The sequence below is a fragment of the Saccopteryx leptura genome, chromosome 10 (genome assembly GCF_036850995.1).
Source record: "Saccopteryx leptura isolate mSacLep1 chromosome 10, mSacLep1_pri_phased_curated, whole genome shotgun sequence".
In the NCBI taxonomy this organism is placed as follows: Eukaryota; Metazoa; Chordata; class Mammalia; order Chiroptera; family Emballonuridae; genus Saccopteryx; species Saccopteryx leptura.
In genome coordinates, this window is record NC_089512.1 from 73,659,902 (window position 1) to 73,680,806 (window position 20,905).

Below are 20,905 nucleotides of genomic sequence, written 5' to 3' on the forward strand. Positions count from 1 at the left end.
AACACATTTCAGACTCCGTTTAGAGCTGTCAAGAAATAACCGCCATTCTGTTGGACTGTAAGTGGTAACACCTAGCTGGCTGAGAAGACTACTGATATCATGACAGTAAACAAAGTGTTTGTCTTCAGAAAAAAAGTCCACAAAAATTTGTTCCTGAAATGGGACACTTTAGGTGACCAGTGAAGTACATTCTTTTCTTGAAGCCTGGAGGCTAATAACTCAGCTGCTTTCTTTGATAGACCCAGATATCTTACTAAGTCATTCAATTCAGGTTGGCTAAACTGCTGAGGGGTTAATGACTGCTTGGCATCAGAAGAACACCCTTCAGATTCTACAACCATTTCCTCATGCATCTTATCAAAATACACTTGATCACCATGTTCGCTTTCTTTGTCTTCAGAAGAAATAAAACCATAGAAAACTGGAATCAGGAGTGTCTCAGAGTGTGGGATAGGTCGTATTGCTGAAGGAATATTAGGATATGCGATCATATGCCGTTTTTTCAGATATAATTTTTTATCAGATAATAATTTTTTATATTTAAAAACAACTATAATTATGTAAAAGTGATGTTTGTAAAATATTAATTGCCTTGTGATTATGTTCAATCCAAGAGTTGTTGCCCTTTAATTCCAATTTAAAAAACCAATGCATGCCATTGACTGTAACAAAAAGACATTAAAATTGCATAAAAACTAGAGCATGCACCAAGAAACGGATTTCAGATTTGGAATCAGCAATGCAGAAATACAGTGTGTCCGTAAAGTCATGGTGCACTTTTGACTGATCACAGGAAAGCAACAAAAGATGATAGAAATGTGAAATCTGCACCAAATAAAAGGAAAACCCTCCCAGTTTCTGTAGGATGATGTGGCAGCATGTGCAGATGATGACGTAACACCGTGTATACAGCGGAGCAGCCCATGGCCATGCCAGTCGAGATGTGGATGGTACAGAGGAAAGTTCAGTGTGTTCTGTGGCTCGCTAAATTCAAATCCGTGACCAAAGTGCAACATGAATATTGGCGCATTTATAACGATGTGCCACCACATAGGAATAACATTACTCGGTGGAATAAGCAGTTGAAGGAAACCAGCAGTTTGGTGGAGAAACCCCGTTCTGGTAGGCCGTCAGTCAGTAACGAGTCTGTAGAGGCTATACGGGATAGCTACCTAAGGAGCCCTAAAAAATCTGTGTGTGAGCCCACATTGAACTGCACTGAATAGGTATGAAACTGGGAGAGTTTTCCTTTTATTTGGTGCAGATTTCACATTTCTAGCGTCTTTTGTTGCTTTCCTGTGACCGGTCAAAAGTGCACCATGACTTTACGGACACACTGTATATCGAAACAGTTCTAAAACCTCATGCAACAGAAAATGAAAAAAAAATTGTTCCCCAGTGTAATAATTTTCTCAATGCCCGCTATTGGGTAAACGAATGTTTTTTAAGTTTGCTGGCTTAGATTGGGGCAGTGCCATGTGTGTAGTCTATGGAAGGCTGTGGTGCTTGTCCTCAGGGCCGCAGATTGCAAATTGCGGATTGCCTTCCTGATTGGGAGGGGCCATTGTTTGCTATTGTTTGTCCGGCCCTCCAATGGTCTGAAGGACAGTGAACCGGCCCCCTGTGTAAAAAGTTTGGGGACCCCTGTTCTAGACCATCTCCTGGGCAAGGGTGTGATTGAGACTTTGAGATGACCCCAGCCTCAGCCTCCATCTGACTGCAACCACAAAGGACCCCGAGGCAGAACTGCCCAGCTGAGCCACCCCTGGGTTTCTGAGCCAAAGAAACCATGAAAGAGCTAAGGTGATTGGTGTCTTAAATCACTGAGTTTTGTGGTATCTGTTACAAAGCAAAAGATAACTATTGTGCTGTGCTTACTTACAGTTGGGTTTATGATTACACTGGAATAGCATATATTTATTAGAGGTGGATGAGAAGAGAATACAGGCAGACTTAATAAATGCATGAATGTAAAGAATAAAGCTTTGCTGTAGTTCAAGTACAGAAAAGTGACAGAAAAAGGACTGATCATACCCAGCTTGGTGTTTCAGGAAGGCTGAATGCAAAGGAATCTTTGTTCAGTCAGCACCAGACTCATGTTGCAAGTCATTACTGGGTCTCAGCAAAACAATTTCAGCAATTACATTAAGCTTAATTATATAACTAATGTTAATATTTTTAAATGTATATTTTTGTAGTATGTGGATAATTGATAGATATAACACATAGCTTTCCATTATATGATGTCACAAGTATTTAGAAATAGTTTGATTTTTAAAAATAAAACAACAGATTATTGTCATAATAGCAATAATATCAATCATTTATTGCAGTCTTAAAGTATTTCCACAGTAGGATGCTAAATATTTCACCTATATAATTTTATTTACTTAAGGGTTTAGGTAAATTGTTGTTTTACAGAGGCTCAGAGGGAAGGTCATTTGTTCAAAGATAGCATAACTAGAAATGGAGGAGCTAAGGTTTGAACCTAGGTATCTGCCTTTATCAACTTAATTTTCTAACCTCTCTAAATTTACTATATTTCAGTAAAACTAAGTTTTCATCAGTTATGAAATGCTCCATAATTTATGTTCTGATATGATGAAGATTGACAATAAAACTAGGACACAACTTTTTACCACTAGAATTTTCATTTTATATTGATTGCTATTTCATAAATAGTCCTAGTTAGACATATAATTTTATCTAATATTACTCTTGTACATATACAAAATGAAAAGCATAAACAACAGAAGTGGAAAGAGGTATTTTCTAGAATTTCCCACTTAGAGTCTATTTCCTCTAAATCATTTTACAGATAAGAATCAGTGTCTGTTTTTTCACAATGTCATCCTCCATGTTAATGAGAACATTGACAATGAAACATTTCTTAAAAGAGTGCTCCATTATTGGGTCTGAAGTTTTCTTTTAAGCTGATGTTATCCTTCTCACAAGTTTTGATATGTTGTGCCAACAAAATCTCTGCCTCTATTTAAATATGTTTAAATGCACATCTTGGAGCCAGTGGAATATGATATTATGTTTCCTGTGGACCATGATTTAAAAAAATCAACTATCCACAAATTAAAGAGTATCTTAGAAAGTTTTAGTTATCCTAGGTCGAATATCAGACTCTAGCCTGCCACAAATCATTAGTACACATTCATGTTGCTTTATTTATTAATATATTATCTCCATTTGTTGAATGCTTATGATACATCAAGTACTGGTCTAAATTCCTTGCATCTGTTAACTCATTAAACCTATTAAATCCAAGAAAAGACATGTTGTCCTACTGATCAATGAAGAAACTAAAATTTAGAAGTTTAAATAATTTGGTCAAAGTCACATTGCTTCTTAAGTGGCAAAGTCAGGATTTGATTTCATTCTCCCTGACACCAAATTTCATTCTACTACTATACTTTATGGTATCATCATCCACATTAACACATGAATTGGCTATATGAGAACTGGCAACTAATATACCATATATATTTTTTACATTTGATTAGATAAGAGTTTGGATTTTTTTTTAATTTATTTTTCTTTTCTTTTTAAAATTTTCCATTGATTGAGAGGGAGAGGGAGAGAGATTGGGAGGGGAAGAGAGAGAGAAAGAGAGAAGCATCAACTCATTATTCCACTTAGTTGTTCCATTTAGTTGTGCACTCAATGATAGTTTCTTGGACGTGCCCTGACTGAGGATCAAACCCATGACGTCAGTGTGCCAGGATGACGCTGTATCCACTGAGCCATCGGGCCCAGGCTAAAATTTATTTTTTAATTACAGTTGGCAAAGAAAATTATATTAGTTTTAGGTATACAACCTAATGATTAGACATTTATATATATGAAGTGATTACCCCAATAAGTCTGGTACTATCTGACAGCATAATTACTAACTAATATTAATACACTAATGTAATATGTAAACTATTTCTATTCCTTCCGCCTGCACATGAGTACCAGGAACATGGATCTTTATTAACTCCTCTCTCCAGAGCCAAATATGTATTAATAACAAACCTTCCTAGGGACTTATCTGGATGTAATGTAATATTTCTTACAAGTTTGGAAATGTATCACTCCATGGCTATCTTGCTTTAATGGTTTTTGGCAGAATCAGTTATAAAAATGACCATAGTATTAGCCATGTCACAGGAGTCTCACAGAACATAGGTCCACACATTCTTCTTTTACCACTGACCAGAAAATTTCATCTTGGCAATGATTCCGTAGGAAATTAATGTTGCTTCCTTTACATGTTTATGGCCCACTGTATACAAGGAAGAAATATGTGCAACTGTTTTACGTTGTACCTGACGCAAAGGATTTTATTATCTAGTTGTCCAGTAGATTCATCTAGGTAATTATTTTGCTTTTAAAACAAAGGAAAATAATCTCAGAGGAGCTGTGACCTCAATTTATAATCTCAAAATCAGTGACACAAATAGTCAGCAATACTCCTAAACTTCATGCCACGCAAGTAACTAATTCAGGGATTACTTACAAAATAAAGTGAAACAACTTTTATAATGTTAGGTCATGGAGTCTGGAAACCTTCACTTAAAGATTCTTCCCATGGTATTTGTGACAGTCTCTTTAACATCTCAGTGGTATTTGGAAACAAGGAGAGGATCTCTGTTGTTTAAAGAGCTTATGAGCCATATTTTTTTTGGAGAAATGTCAAGTTCATCTGAAAAGGCTTATGAGACACTGAACCAATGCCAGGCCAAATAGGATGCATTTTACAAGATACCTACATTCTTTCTTCCATTTTCTCAAGTCTCAGCGTCTGGCACCACCATTTCTCAGCTACCCAAAGTAGAAGTGATTCTTGACTTGCCTCTCTTTCTTGGTTCCCATATCCAATCCCTCTTGAAGTCCACTTCAATACCAGTTCTAGAACTCCCTAATCTGTCTACTCATCCTAAATGCCTTTGCTTCCAGTCATCACCATGACCCACCTAGACAACTGCAGCAGCATCTACCTAATCTAACTGACCCTTTCAGCCTCTTGTCCCGATCTTTATGAAGCGAGAAGTTTAATCATGTCACTCCCTGGCCTAAATATTGGATGGCTTCCCCTGGCTCTTGAGATAAGCTCCCAAGTCCATTGTATAACTTTCAAGGCCCTTCATGAGGAGACCCCTGTCTGGTTTCAAAGCCCCAATCTTTCTCTCTCTAACCCTCCTGCATTTCTTTGCTTCAGTCAAATGGAACAATTTAGAGAAATTCAGTTGTCCCACCTTCATTTACGCATGGGATTCCTTTGCCAAAATACCCTTTCTTTTTAAGTCCAGTTAGATTTTACCTCCTCTTACATTCTCCATGCCCAGACTAGTTCCATGCCACTGCCCTGTGCTCTCTCGCTTCTTTATGATTATCCTATCATTTAGTTCACTCTATTATAATTACCCACTTATTTATCTTCTCTACCAACCATGAATTCTTTAAGATCAGAACCTCTCTTGTTCATTGTTGTATGTCAGGGCAGTGGTTTCCATGCTGTCTATAGCGCTGGTGGTACAAAGGATAATTTGAGCAGTACACAGATGTTCTCTTTTAAACTTTTAAACCTTGTTCTACATTTTATTATGTTTATCTTCTCTTTATAACAAGTGGTGTTTGTTTTCTTTTTTATGAACCTCAGAATTGGATTAACTATAATCCTTGTTCCATGACACAGTTGCCACTGGTCCTTGCATAATCTACTTATGTTTGTTTTGCCAGTTATTTTATATCACAATAACCATCCCCAAATTTACCATGCAAAACAAAAGCTAACACTTCACAGTAGCCAACATATACCCATACACTACACTGGTTGTGTTCTCCTGTATCCTTCCACATGACCTTGTGAACCATGATCATCATCATTCTCTTGTTTTCCATTTAAATAATTGTCTATTTCTAAACTTTAATTATTAACATTGTGGGAGGTATTTAAAAATAGAATTGTTTTATAAATTCTATTTTTCTTTTTAAATATATGCAATTGCATATCAAAACAGAGAAAACTATACTTTCTTTTATTTCTTTTTTTAGCACACACACACGCAAGACAGCGATAGAGATAGAGCGAGAAAGAGAGAAAGAGAGAGAGACAGGAAAGGAGAGAGATTACAAGCCTCAGCTCCTACTTTTGGCACTCTAGTCTTTCATTGGTTGTTTTCTCATAGTGTCTTGACCGGGGAACTCCAGCCGAGCCAGTAACCCCTTGCTCAAGCCAGTGATCTTGGGCTTGAGCTAGTCAACTTAGGCTCTAAACCAGTGACCTTTGGGCTCAAGCCAGTGACCATGGGGTCATGTCTTTAATTCCATGCTCAAGCTGGCAACCCTGTGCTCAAGCTGGTGAGCCCATGCTCAAGCCGGCAACCTCAAGGTTTCATACTTGGGTCAGTGACCCAGGTAGATGCTCTAGCCACAGCACCACCATCTGGTCAGGCTATATTTCCTTTCTTATTGAGGTACAATTGACATATAACATTCTTATTAGTTTCAGGTGTAAAACAGAATGATTCAATATTTGTATATATTGTGAAATTATCACAATAAGTCTAGTTAACATTCATTACCTTACAGTTACAATTTCTTTGCATGTGATAAGAACTTTTTTCCCCTTCTGTTTCCAAGTGAGAGGGAGGGAGAGATGGACTCCTGCATGCACCCTGACTGGGTTCCACCGGGAAACCCCTGCCTGGTGTGGGTGATCTGCCCACTGGGGCCATGCTCGCAACCATGCTATTTTTAGTCCCTGAGGCCAGAGGTTCCAAGGAGCTACCCTCACCAAATTGATCCATGGCTGAAGGAGGGAAAGAGAGAGAGAAAAAAAGGAGAAAGGAGGGGTCAAAGATGAATTTAACTGTGCGCACACCATGGGCCCTGATTTCTGAAGGGCCCCGCAAAACTTCAAATTTACATATTTTTCTAATGACCCAAGTTTGGTTTCACATGTGCAATTTTACATTAATAGTACATAATATTTTTTATTTATTTAAAAATATGGTTAACATGTATTTTCATTTTCCCTATCTCTCTTTTTTTTAAGGGGTCCAGTAATTTTTTCTGCGCCCAGAGCCTCAACCGACCTTAATCCTCCTCTGGGAGGGGTGGAGAAGCAAAGGGTCACTCCTCCTGTGTGCCCTGACTAGGAATCGAACCTGGGACTTCCACATGCCAGGTTGACACCCTACTATGGAGCCAACTGACCAGAACCCAGATAAGAACTTTTAAGATCTACTCTCTCAGCAACTTTCAAATATGTAGTACAGCATTATGAACTATAGTCACCATGCTGTACATTCTAAACTTTATTGTTTTATGTTGTTTTTAACTTTATAGTAAGAACATCATGCTTATGCAATACTTGGGGACCTTTTTTTACTTACTTTCATGTTGTTGAGAGTCATCCATACTGTTATATACTATTTTAGTTCACTTGGTTTGACTGCTATATCATATTTGATTAATGAATTTACCACGGCTTAATCATCTATTCACCATTGATGAGTACTTGGGTTGTTTCCAGGTTTTTGCCTTTGTACAAAGCGGTGCTCGACCATTCAAGTACATGTGTCTTTTTTTTTTTTTTACATGTAGGCAGCCAAAGGAAGGCAAAGGAAGTGATCTTCTCCTTTGAAAACCTGAGGCACGCCAGACTTTCTTCCAAGTTGCTACTTTCCTGAAGACGGCACTATGAGGCCTCTTGGAGAGGGAATCACCTTGGTTTCAAGTACATGTGTCTTATTGGGCATTTGCAAGCATTTAACTGGAATAGAACTGCTGGGTCATAGAGTAGATGAATCTTTAACTCTTGGAGATAACACCAAGACAGAATTCAATAAGATGATACCAACTTATACTCCAGAAGTGCATATGAATTCCTATGGACCCATATTCCCTCCAATACTTGTTATTATCAACTTTCTTCATTTGGCCATTCAACTATCAATAAAATGATATTTTATGTGATGTTGACCTATATTTCCTTGATCACTAATAATATTTCTTCATGTATCTATTGTACATACATGTTTTCTCTTCTGTGAAATTCTCATTTCTGTTTTCTGCCCATTTTTTCTTTTGGAATATCTGTGGTATTCTTATTATTGATTTGTAGGCATTTTATCATATTTTTATACCAATTCTTTGTAAATTGTGTACTTATTGCAGAATATTTTATTGAAGTTGGTAACTTGCCTTTATAATATCTTTAAGGTATCTTAATGAATAAAAGTTATTAAGATAACACACATATGACATTTCACAATACTAAAGTAGACTTCTAGATAACATGCCAGAGAGTGAAATTACCCAGTTTTTTAACTCATGAAGTGGGTAAGATAGAGGTTTAGCTCTGTATTTGAGCTGGAATCTACTGTTATCTTCACTTCCATAAGCTGCTGGCACATTATAGGCACTCAGCCAGAACGTGGCGTGGAAACAGGCACACCAATAAGAGTATTTACTCCAAGTAGTTTTAACAGATGGCTTATTTTTGAAAAACAAAACAACAACAACAACAACAAAAAAACCCGCAAAAGAAATGAAAGAATAGGATTGATCTCCAGTCGATCCTCATAATGTTGGGGAAACAGTGATTTTGGCAGGCTAGCTCATGTGGTTAGATTTTGCAATTTTCCCATTTTCTAAGACTATTTTTGGAAAGAGGCTTTTGCACATATTATGAAAATTCTCTTTGGAGCTAAAGAAGGGAAAAAAATAATTAAATGCTACTCCTACTTAAAAGCCACCCATGACCTCTTTTAAAACTAGTATCCCTCAAATAACCTTCTGCTTTAATTTTAGCTTTTCTCCTTTTCCTGTGTCAACAGTATTTGCCAGTCATTATCTCATAGGGTATTAGCTGTTTTTGTTTTTTGTTTTTTGTTTGTTTGTTTTTTAGGGTATTAGCTGTTTTAAAATATCCCAACTTCAGAAAAACCAACTTTGGACTAAACTAAGAGGACTCTTCAACCAAGGAACACTGAAGAAGCCACACCGAAACTGGTAGGAAAAGCAGAAATGCAGAGAGGGCTACCCAGCTCCCCAGAGCGAATGGCAGCTGGGAGAGACTCGCGTGGTGGGAAGTAAGTTTAGCAGAGATGGGAGGGTCCTGAGTCCCAGGAACAAAGCCCCAGCCTGCAGCCCCAGAGCCTAGAAGAGGTGTAAGGACAGTATTTAGCTGGAAACAAGTCAGGATACTGTTTGTGAGAAAGAGTCTGATTTCTCAGACCCAGGATTCTTCTTAAAGGAACCACACAGAACACCTCTCTCACAACCACTCACCCAGGGCTCCAGGGGATGGGGAGAGAGGAAAGTACCAGAGTAGCAGGAAGAGAATGTAATCTAGGAGGCACAGGGAGAAACATTTTGGGAGACAGCCACCTGAACCCCCGAGGATGAGTCACTCCCAAAATCTGAAGTGAATATTTCCCCCAGAAACAGCAATAGCAGCAAAGGGAAGCAGGACACCAGCCAAACAAGCTCTCCACGGCACACAGAGCAGAGTTGCTTAGAAGGAGGGAGCTTTTGGGTGAATGTTAGGGTCTGAGCTGCAGCGCCCGCACCCCACATGGCTGAGGGCTCGCCGAATGGCGGGCAGCGGTGGGACACAGAGGCGAGGTTCTGTCAGCAGGGGAAGAAGCCTGCTGGCCACCACTGGGCTCACGTGTGAGCTCAGTCTTGCCCGACTGGGGAGGAGTAGGTGTGCACAAGCGGTCAAGCCCAGCTGCCGGCAGCCTGTAATCCAGCCTCTGGGAGAAGGGCGGGAACCCCGGAAGGGGTAGAGACCAGCCCTGGAGCAATGGCGCAGGAGCACAGCCTTGCCCCACCCATGCAACCAAGACTTGTGGCCTGACTTGAGAGCTGGCTCCTCCTGTGGGGGTGGAGCCAAAAGCCCAAAACAGGCAAAGTTCAGCTACTGAGCTGAGCATGGGCACGCAGTCCTGCCAGGCCGGTAGAGCCCAGGCTAGCAGCTGTTCCACGAGTGGGCTCCTTCTGCAAAGGTGGGGCAAAAGCCTGGAAACAGGCAGAGACCCACAGCTGAGCAAAGGTGCTCGCTACTGCCTTCAGGGCTGAGCATAACGCCACACATGGGGGCGGGGCAAAGGCCAAGGCCACCAAGGCTTATGCACCCGAGCATGTGATCACAGCCACTCCTGTGAAGGAGAGATGGAAACCAGAGTAACAGCCCTAGTGGGCAGGCACCAGCAATGCCCAAACCCAAAAGCCCTAGGAAGCAACAGTAGAGGGGGTGGGGGGCGTGCAGACAGAACATACCTGGGGAACAGAGGCCATACCCAGTGGACTCCAGTGGCGAAACATTCCTTTACACAGAGAAGATGTGAAGGCAGAGAAATGCAACACAAATGAACCAAGAGAAAACCCCAGAAAAGGACCTAAATGAATCAAATATAACCAAATTACCAGATGCAGAGTTTAAAATGACGATTGTTAGGATGCTCAAAGATATTAGAACAACAATAGATGGTGATTATGAACACCTAAATAAAGAGATAGCAAATATAAAAAAGGATATTGAAATAATAAAAAAGAATCAGTCAGAAATGACAAATACAATACCTGAAATAAAGAACACAATGGAAGGAATTAAAAGCAGGAGGGATGAAGTGGAGAATCGAATCAGCGAGTTAGAGGAAATGATATATAAAGGCACAAAAGCTGAGCAGAAAAAAAAGAGACTCAAAAAGTCTGAGGAAACTCTAAGGGAGCTCTGTGAAAACATGAAGAGAAATAACATCCGCATCATAGGTGTTCCTGAAGAAGAAAAGAAAGAACAAGGGATAGAGACTTTGTTCAAGCATATCATAGCTGAAAACTTCCCTCAATTAAGGCAGGAAAACATCTCACATGTTCAGGAAGCACAGAGAACTACATTACAGAGAAACCCAAAGAAATTAACAAGACACATCATAATTAAAATACCAAAGCTATGTGATAAAGAGAAAATCTTAAAAGCTGCTAGAGAAAAAAAGACTATTACCTACAAAGGAGCCCCCATAAGGATGAATTCTGACTTATCAACAGAAACACTTGAGGCCAGAAGGGAATGGCAAGAAATATTCAAAGTAAGGCAGTACAAGAGCCTACAACCAAGACTACTTTATCCAGCAAGGCTATCATTTAAAATTGAAGGAGAAATAAAAAGCTTTACAGACAAAAAAAAAAAACTCAGGGAATCCACTACAACCAAACCAAGGCTGCAAGAAATGCTAAGGGACCTGTTGTAAACAGATCAAAGGAAAAAAAGAATATAGCAAAAGAGGAATACAGTTTTAAAGAATAAAATGGCAATAAACAATTACATATCAATAATAACCTTAAATGTAAATGATATAAATGATCTGATCAAAAGACATAGGGTAGCTGCGTGGATAAGAAAACAGGACCAATACATATGCTGTCTACAAGAGACACACCTTAAATCAAAAGATGCACATAGATGGAAGATAAAAGGATGGAAAAAATATTTCACGCAAATGGAAATGAAAAAAAAGCTGGGGTAGCAATACTTATATCAGACAAAATGGACTTTAAAACAAAGACTCTAGTTAGAGATAAAGAAGGTCACTACATAATGATAAAGGGAGCAATCCAAAAGGAAGATATAACCGTTATAATTATCTACACACCTAATATAAGAGCACCTAAATATATAAAGCAGACTTTGATGGATTTAAAGGGCGAGATCAACAGCAATACTATAATAGTAAGGGATTCCAATACCCAATTAACATCATTAGATAGATCCTCAAGAAAGAAAATTAACAAAGAAACAGCAGACTTAAAGGACATATTAGATCAACTCGATTTAATAGATATCTTCAGAACCTTTCAACTAAAACAACAGAATATACATTCTTTTCAAGCACTCATGGTACATTATCAAGAATATACCACATCTTAGGGCACAAAAGCGGTCGGAACAAATTTAAGAAGATCGAAATCATATCGAGCACTTTCTCTGATCACAATGGCATTAAACTAGAAATCAACCACAAAAGAAAAACTGAAAAATACTCAAACACTTGGAAACTAAATAGCATGTTATTAAATAACAAATGGGTAAACAATGAGATCAAAGAAGAAATTTAAAAATTCCTAGAAACAAACGATAATGAGCATACATCAACTCAAAATTTATGGGACACAGCAAAAGCAGTCCTGAGAGGGAAGTTCATAGCATTACAGGCATACCTCAAGAAGCTAGAAAAAAGCTCAAATAAACAACTTGACCCTACATCTAGAAGAACTAGAAAAAGAATAGCAAGTAAAGCCCAGAGCAAGTAGAAGGAAGGAAATAATAAAGATCAGAGCAGAAATAAATGACATAGAGGCTAAAGAAAAAATACAGAGGATCAATGAAATCAGGAGGTGGTTCTTTGAAAAGATAAACAAGATCAATGAACCTTTAATCAGACTCACCAAGAAAAAAAGAGAGAGGACTCAAATAAATAAAATTAGAAACGAGAGTGGAGAAATAACAACTGACACAACAGAAATACAAAATATTGTAAGAAAATACTATGAAGAACTCTATGCTAAAAAACTAGACAACCTAGATGAAATGAACAAATTCCTTGAAACATATAATCTTCCAAAATTAATCTGGAAGAATCAGAAAACCTAAACAGACAAATTACAAAAAAATGAGATTGAAACAGTTATCAAAAAACTCCCAATAAAGAAAAGTCCTGGGCTTGATGGCTTCACAAATGAATTCTACCAAATATTCAAAGAAGAACTAACTTCTATCCTTCTCAAGCTATTTAAAAAAATTCAAGAGGAAGGAAGACTTTCAAGCTCCTTTTATGAGGTGAGCGTAATTCTGATTCCAAAACCAGGCAAAGACAACACAAAGAAAGAAAATTATAGGCTGATATCCCTGATGAATTTAGATGCAAAAATCCTCAACAAAATATTAGCAAACTGGATCCAGCAATATATGTAAAAAATCATATACCATGATCATGTGGGATTTATTCTTGGGAGGCAAGGCTGGTACAATATTTGCAAATCAATCAATGTGATTCATCACATAAACAAAAGGAAGGAGAAAAACCACATGATAATCTCAATAGATGCAGAAAAAGCATTTGATAAAATCCAGCACCCATTCATGATCAAAACTCTCAGCAAAGTGGGAATACAGGGAACATACCTCAACATGATAAAGGCCATCTATGACAAACCCACAGCCAACATCATACTCAATGGGCAAAAATTAACAGCAATCCCCTTAAGATTAGGAACAAGGCAGGGGTGCCCCCTTTCACCACTCTTATTCAACATAGTCCTGGAAGTCCTAGCCACAGCAATCAGACAAGAAAAAGAAATAAAGGCATCCAAATTGGAAAAGAAGAAGTAAAACTATCATTGTTTGCAGATGATATGATATTGTATATAGAACACCCTAAAGACTCAGTCAAAAACTACTAGACCTGATAAATGAATTCAGCAAGGTGGCAGGATATAAAATCAATACTCAGAAATTAGAGGCATTTAATACACTAACAATGAACTGTCAGAAAGAGGAATTAAGGAAGCAATCCCCTTTACCATTGCAACCAAAAAAATAAAGGACCTAGGAATAAATTTAACCAGGGAGATTAAAGACTTGTACTCGGAAAATTATAAAACATTGATAAAAGAAATCAGCGAAGATACAAACAAGTGGAGGCATATACTGTGCTCATGGTTAGGAAGAATAAACATCATCAAAATGTCTATATTACCGAAAGCAATTCATAAATTCAATGCAATATCGATTAAAATACCAATGACTTACTTCAAAGATATAGAACACAAATTCCAAAAATTTATATGGAACCAAAAGAGAACATGAATAGCCTCAGCAATCTTGAAAAGGAAGAATAAAGTGGGAGGTATCACACTTCTAGATATCAATTTATATTATAAGGCCATTGTACTCAAAACAGCCTGGTACTGGCATAAGAACAGGCATATAGATCAATGGAACAGAACTGAGAACCCACACCTTTATGGACAACTGATATTTGACAAAGGAGGTAAGAGAATACATTGGAGTAAAGACAGCCTCTTCAATAAATGGTGTTGGGAAAACTGGACAGCTACCTGCAAAGAAATGAAACTAGACTACCAACTTACAACATTCACAAAAATAAACTCAAAATGGATAAAAGACTTAAATGTAAGCCATAAAACCATAAGCATCTTAGAAAAAAACATAGGCAATAAGCTCTCTGACATCTCTCGCAGCAATGTATTTGCCGAGTTGTCTCCACAGGCAAGTGAAATAAAAGACAGGATAAACAAATGGGACTTTCTCAAACTAAAAAGCTTCTGCATAGCTAAAGACAGTAAGAACAGAATAAAAAGACAAACTACACAATAGGAGAATATATTTGACAATACATCTGATAAGGGGTTAATAACCAAAATTTATAAAGAACTTGTAAAACTTAATACCAGGAAGACAAACAATCCAGTCCAAAACTGGGCAAAAGAAATGAATAGACACTTCTCCAAAGAGGACATACAGGTGACCAATAAGCATATGAAAAAATGCTCAACATCACTAATCATTAGAGAAATGCAAATTAAAACCACAATGAGATATCACCTCACACCAGTCAGAATGGCGCTCATCAACAAAACAACACAGAATAAGTGCTGGCGAGGATGTGGAGAAAAGAGAACCCTCCTGCACTGCTGGTGGGAATGCAGACTGGTGCAGCCACTGTGGAAAACAGTATGAAGATTCCTCAAGAAATTAAAAATCAAACTACTTTTTGACCCAGCTATACCACTGTTAGGAATATACCCCAACATCACCATAGCACTGTTTCAAAAGAAGAAATGCACCCCCATGTTTATGGCAGCATTGTTCACAATAGCGAAGATCTGGAAACAGCCCACGTGTCCGTCAGAGGATGAGTGGATTAAAAAGCTTTGGTACATTTATACTATGGAATACTACTCAGCCATAAGAAATGATGACATCACATCTTTTACAACAACATGGATGGACCTTGATAACAGTATACTGAGCTTAATAAGTAAATCAGAAAAAACTAAGAACTGTATGATTCCATACATAGGTAGGATATAAAAATGAGACTCAGAGACATGGACAACATTGTTGGGGTTACAGGGTGGGGGGGAGGAGAGGGAGAGGGTTAGGGGAGGGGAGGGGCACAAAGAAAACCAGTTAGAAGGTGACGGAAGACAATTTTATCAATGTCACCCCATTAAAATTAATTTAAAAAAAAAGAATATGTCTCACAGCTAATTCAGGCAGTTAGAAGAATAGTATAAGGATGCTAATCCTGCTTCTCAGGCCACATCCTGCAAAAGGGGCCCCAAGAAAATTGGTGATTTCACTCCTCTGATTTTGCCAATTAGATTTAAAAAAATAGGCCAGGAATGCCCTGAAATGGAACTAACAATACATGAGCATAAATTTAAAGGACTTTTAGATACTGGAGCTGATGTATCTGTTATTGCTAAGCTACATTGGCCTCCTTCCTGGCCCACTCATGCAGTAGCCACAGAATTACAAAGTATAGGGCAGAGTAAATCCCCTCAACAAAGTTCTAGTTTTCTACATTGGGAAGATTAAGAAGGTCATTCTGGATTTTTTAAGCCTTATGTGCTCCCTGGATGGCCAGTTAATTTGTGGGGTAGAGATGTTTTGAAAAATACAGGAGCGTTGCTTGTCAGTCCTAATGGTTTAGTCAGTATGCAGATGCTTGATCAGGGATTTTTGCCCACCAAGGGAATAGGGAAAGAACAGCGAGGAATTCTCACTCCCATAGAAGTGGCACCCAATAACAGAAGGTGTGGATTAGGATATCAAAATTTAGCATAGGGGCCTTGGTAGCTCCTGCTACCTCAATAATGCATTGTGCAGACCCAATTACTTGGAAATCAGATAATCCTGCATGGGTAGACCAATGGCCCCTTTCTCAGGAGAAATTTAGGGCAGCTGCTTAATTGGTACAAGAGCAGCTACAGCTTGGGTACATTGAACCATCTAATAGCCCAAGGAATACACTTCCATATTTTGATCTAGTTGCCTCCTGGATTATCAAGGGACATAGGCGACCCTTTACAGCTTATATGTTTTGAGTCTCAAAATTATTGTTGTTCTTTTTTTTCAAAGGATCAACAACAATGGCTTTGGGAAACTTCCACTAAATGGCAAATTGCTCTTGCAAATCAATGGATAATTTTATACTGAAACTGTCAATTTAAAATCAGCTCAAAGACTAGAATTATATGCCGTTATCATGGCTTTTCAGCATTTGCCATATTCCTCCTTTAATCTATATACAGACAGCAAATATTTACTTATGGTGTTTCCTCTATAAAGACTGCTGTTTTAGGGACAAATGCTGATGAACTATTTCAGCAGTTCCTCCTTCTTCAAAGACTTGTACGTCAACATAGAGCTCCATGTTTCATACGACATACTCGAGCTCACTCCATGCTCCCTGGAGCTTTAGCACAAGGGAATGCCCTTGTTGATCAAGCTACCCAAAAGAAAATTAGTTGGAGCAACCATGACAGATCGAGCAATTCAGTCTCATACTATTCATCACCAGAATGCTACAGCCCTGTGTAAACAGTTTCAACTTTCTTGGGAAGCAGCACGGCAGATTGGTAAATCCTGTTCAAGGGGTCCTATACTACAGTCTGTCCTTTCATTTGGAGTTAACTCTCAAGGACCCTTACCAGGACAACTCTGGCAAATGGATGTTACTCATATACGTTCATTTGGCAAACAGTCCTATTTCCACGTTACAGTGGATACATATTCTGGATTTATAGTAACCTCTGTCAGAACAAGAAAGTCTGCTAAGCATGTTATAGCTCATTGTCTGTATGCATTGTTCTATTATTGGATTTCCTAAACTGGTTAAACTGACAATGCTCCTGCATATGGAGCAAAAGCATTTACTGTATTTTGTCAAACCTTTCGAATTATGTGTATTTCTTACAATCTTTAAAGTCAAGGTATTATTAAAGTGTACCCAGCAAATATTTTAAGGTCAATTAAAAAAATTTCAAAAGGGGGGAAGTCATATCCTGGAACTCCTACGGGTCTACCATACCATGCTTTTTACTTAAAAAATTTTAAATTTTTTATGAATGCTGATGAACAGGAGACACCAAATCTTTTTCTCCTGCAAACTTCTACCTTCTTTTATTTGTTCCAGCTAATAACACTGTTTTGTCTTTTTCCAAATAGCTCCAGATATATGGAAAAGGTTATATAGGCAGATGGGGATCCTCAAACTCCTCAGCAAGATCTTCTGAGCATGGCTTTTAAGATACCAAGAGGCAGAAAGAGCCCAATAGAGATCAGGTGAAGTACCAGCTTTTAGGATACACCCTTAAAGGCTCCAACGCCCCAAAGGGGTCTCATAGGATGCCATCTGGGTCCTGCTTCAATAGTGGAAAGGAAGGTCATTGAGCTAAAGCTTGACAGACTCACATGCCTTTGCTGTGAGGAAACAGGGACACTGAAAGGTAAGCTTCCCCCTCGCTCCTCTAAGGGAGGGTTTAGTCTCTTCCAGCCCTGCTCCAGCCACCTATGACCTAACCTTGCCCAGAATGCTGGGGTTTGCCACTGAAGGCTGAAGGTGCCCAGGGCCGTCGGCCCCATCTACGACACTGTGGACGAGCCTAGGGTATTTCTTCCAAGAAGCAGGTAAACTGATCTCATTTGCACAAGGGCTACTTAACTATATCTTGCCTGAATAGTCAGGTTTTTTATTCTTCCCTCGAAGGTCTCTGTTGTGGGTTTTGATAGTCCTATTTTATGCTGCTTTGTTTAATATATAGTGTTTCCTTTATACCTCCTACCTCAGTGCCCCACTCATATTTCAGGCTAGGACCTACTCCTAATTTAGAGCTCTCTTTCCCCTTTTGGCCAAATTCTATTATGAATCTACCTTTGCCACCCAGCTTAGTGTATCCCAAGGTTCTCTTTACCACACCACAGTTGCAGAGTTCCAGGAAAAAGCAACCTGGTCTCATCTCTCCAGGCAGAGGAGAACAGAAGTTCCATCTCCACGCATGCTGCAGATGGCTTTTCCAGTCTACCTGAATCACTACCAGCTAGAAGCAGCGGTCATTGGGACTTGGACGTGAACTGCAAAGTATAGAATTGTGACAACAATTCCAGTGCCATGCGGACTTTTCCTGGATGTGGACTTTTCCTGGACTCCTGCTCCTTGGGACAGCTCCTAACAGACTGAACTGGGGTTGGGTTGCATTTTCAGGGATTTGGCATGGTGATGGTGCCAACTTGGACTTGGTGAACATGTTAAGGACACTACTCTTTTATGGATTCTTGCTGTATTGGCCAAGAGTTTGCTTAAAGGCTTTAATTACTGTAAAAAAAAACAGAAGACTGGATAAAGATGTGGCACATATACACCATGGTATACCATTCAGCCATAAGAAATGATGATATCGGATCATTTACAACAAAATGGTGGGATCTTGGTAACATTATATGGAGTGAATTAAGTAAATCAGAAAAAAACAAGAACTGCAGGATTCCATACATTGGTGGGACATAAAAACGAGACTAAGAGACATGGACAAGAGTGTGGTGGTTACAGGGGGCGGGGGGAGGGAAGGTGGAAGAGGGGGAGGGGAAGGAGCACAAAGAAAACTAGATAGAAGGTGATGGAGGACAATCTGACTTTGGGTGATGGGTATGCAACATAATTGAATGACAAGATAACCTGGACATGTTTTCTTTGAATATATGTATCCTGATTTATTGTTGTCACCTCATTAAAATTAATAAAAATTTATTTATAAAAAAAAAATATCCAAAATGCAGTGCAAAAGCAATACAAATGAATGGTAAAGTAAAATTACAAATATTACAAAAAATATGGGGATTTAGCAACTGAGCTAAATTGCTCTAATCGTTTGCAAAGGGGACAGATGACAATATGGCAAAATTTGATGAGTTAGTAACAAAAAAAAAGAGGAAAAAAAAAAGAAAGGAGCACAAGCAAATAAGACGGACCATAAATGTCTCAAAGGGGAATTACTTTAACAGCTACCTTAGTCAGAGTCCTTGAGAGAAAGTGTGTAAGGCCTTCAATATACTGCTTACAAAAATTAGGGGCTCAGGGAACATGCAGATATTCCTGTACTTTCAGCCTTTTGTATAGTGCATTTTCACCAATGAAATAAAAGTTGGTTTTGCATATCATTTGCATAATTAAACAACTTTCTTTGACTTGTCTTTTGCTGATGTTCTTATTTAATAAAAAAATCAAATACTTCTTTTTATCACTTCATATTCATTTTGAAATATCCCTTAATTTTTGTGAGCAGCATATTTTTGCAAGCTCATCTTTATGATAATAATACAGAAGTAAAATTGAAGATGTCATATAGTTCTATTTTTAAAGAAAAATTAGGCACCCAACTAACACCACTTGATTCTTGCTTTAATTGTTCTAAGAAAATCTCACAATTGGAGTGATGGCTTAAATTCTTTTAGGCATAAAATAACAATGCCTTCATAAGTCAGGTTGTATTTTCAAGATAAAATCCCAATTAAACCTCTTTTACTGTATAATAGAAATCAGAATAAAAATATAGCTTTTAGGTTTTTCTGGGTCAAAATAACATTAAAGTAGTAGAAATTTGGTAATTATCAGTTTCATTTGGTGTGGATGGGAAAATTTTAACCATATAGAAACTATGCTCCCTTTTTAAAAAATTATTGAATTTATTGGGGTGATATTGGTTAATAAAAATATACAGGTTTCAGGTGCGCAGTCTCACAATACATCATCTGAATATTGCCTGTGTTCCCCACCCCAAGTCAGGTCTCCCTCCTTCACCATGGGTGCTCCCTCCACCCTCTTGCACCTCCCCCACCCTTGAAATCCCCACACTGTGTCTATAAATTTTTTTCTTTGCTTACTCCCTTTGCCTTTCACCTAGTCCCCTAACCTCCACCCCCTCTGGCAGCTGTCAGTCTGCTCACTGTACCTATGGGCCTGTCTCTATTTTGTTTGTTAGTTTATTGTGTTCATTAGATCCCACATGTGAGTGAGATCACATGGTACTGTCTTTCTCTGCCTGGCTTATTTCACTTGCCCTAATGGCCTCCAGGTCTATCCATGCTCTCTTTTGGTAAACCTGATAGATATGCCACAGCAACCCACAGGGCTACTGACACACCCTTAGGTAGGGGCGGCAGTGCAGAGAGCTCACTCTGCCTTCCTCTAAGTACTAAGAGTCACTGACTATAGACTCTATCTTCTGTGTCTGACCATATGGCAACATTGGTCAAATTTTACTTTCCATCAACTGTATCACAAAAATTCTAAGTTTTTAAAAATTTTCCAACAATTAAACTACAGTATGTTATATTTTTATAACCTTTTTAAAAAGATTTTATTTATTCATTTTAGAAAGAAGAGAGTGAGAAAGAGAGAAAGAAGGGGGGAGGAGCAGGAAGCATCAACTCTCATATGTGCCTTGACCAGGCAAGCCCAGGGTTTCGAACTGGCGACCTCAGCATTACAGGTCGACGCTTTATCCACTGCACCACCAAAGGCCAGGCAATTATATTTTTTAATCTCCTTATCCACTTCACCATCCCAACTATGGAAGGGAGGTTCTGCTATGTTCCTCTAAGAAGACCTGGCCTGTAGTTGAGGACCACAGGTAGAGCACACTTGCTAATAATCCTCACTTATTGCAGACTCTACTTTTCCTCGATATGTTATCTTTGTGTAATTTCCTCAAGGTCATTTCTGAGCCTCAGTTCCCTTATGTATGAAACTTCATAAGGTTGTGACAACTCCTGGGATCATTTATGAAATGTACTTGGCACAGTGCGTGGAGTATA

The 20,905-nt window shown here is 38.6% G+C and overlaps 1 long non-coding RNA gene and 1 other non-coding gene across 2 annotated transcripts in view; both read right to left on the reverse strand.

Moving 5' to 3' along the window:
* LOC136381923 (uncharacterized) overlaps window positions 1-20,905 on the reverse strand; it is a 343,049-nt gene that overhangs the window by 218,921 nt on the left and 103,223 nt on the right. The window lies entirely within an intron of this gene.
* LOC136382691 (small nucleolar RNA SNORA67) lies at window positions 7,595-7,731 on the reverse strand. Its single transcript, XR_010747313.1, has one exon. It is a non-coding gene; the product is annotated as a small nucleolar RNA SNORA67 (small nucleolar RNA).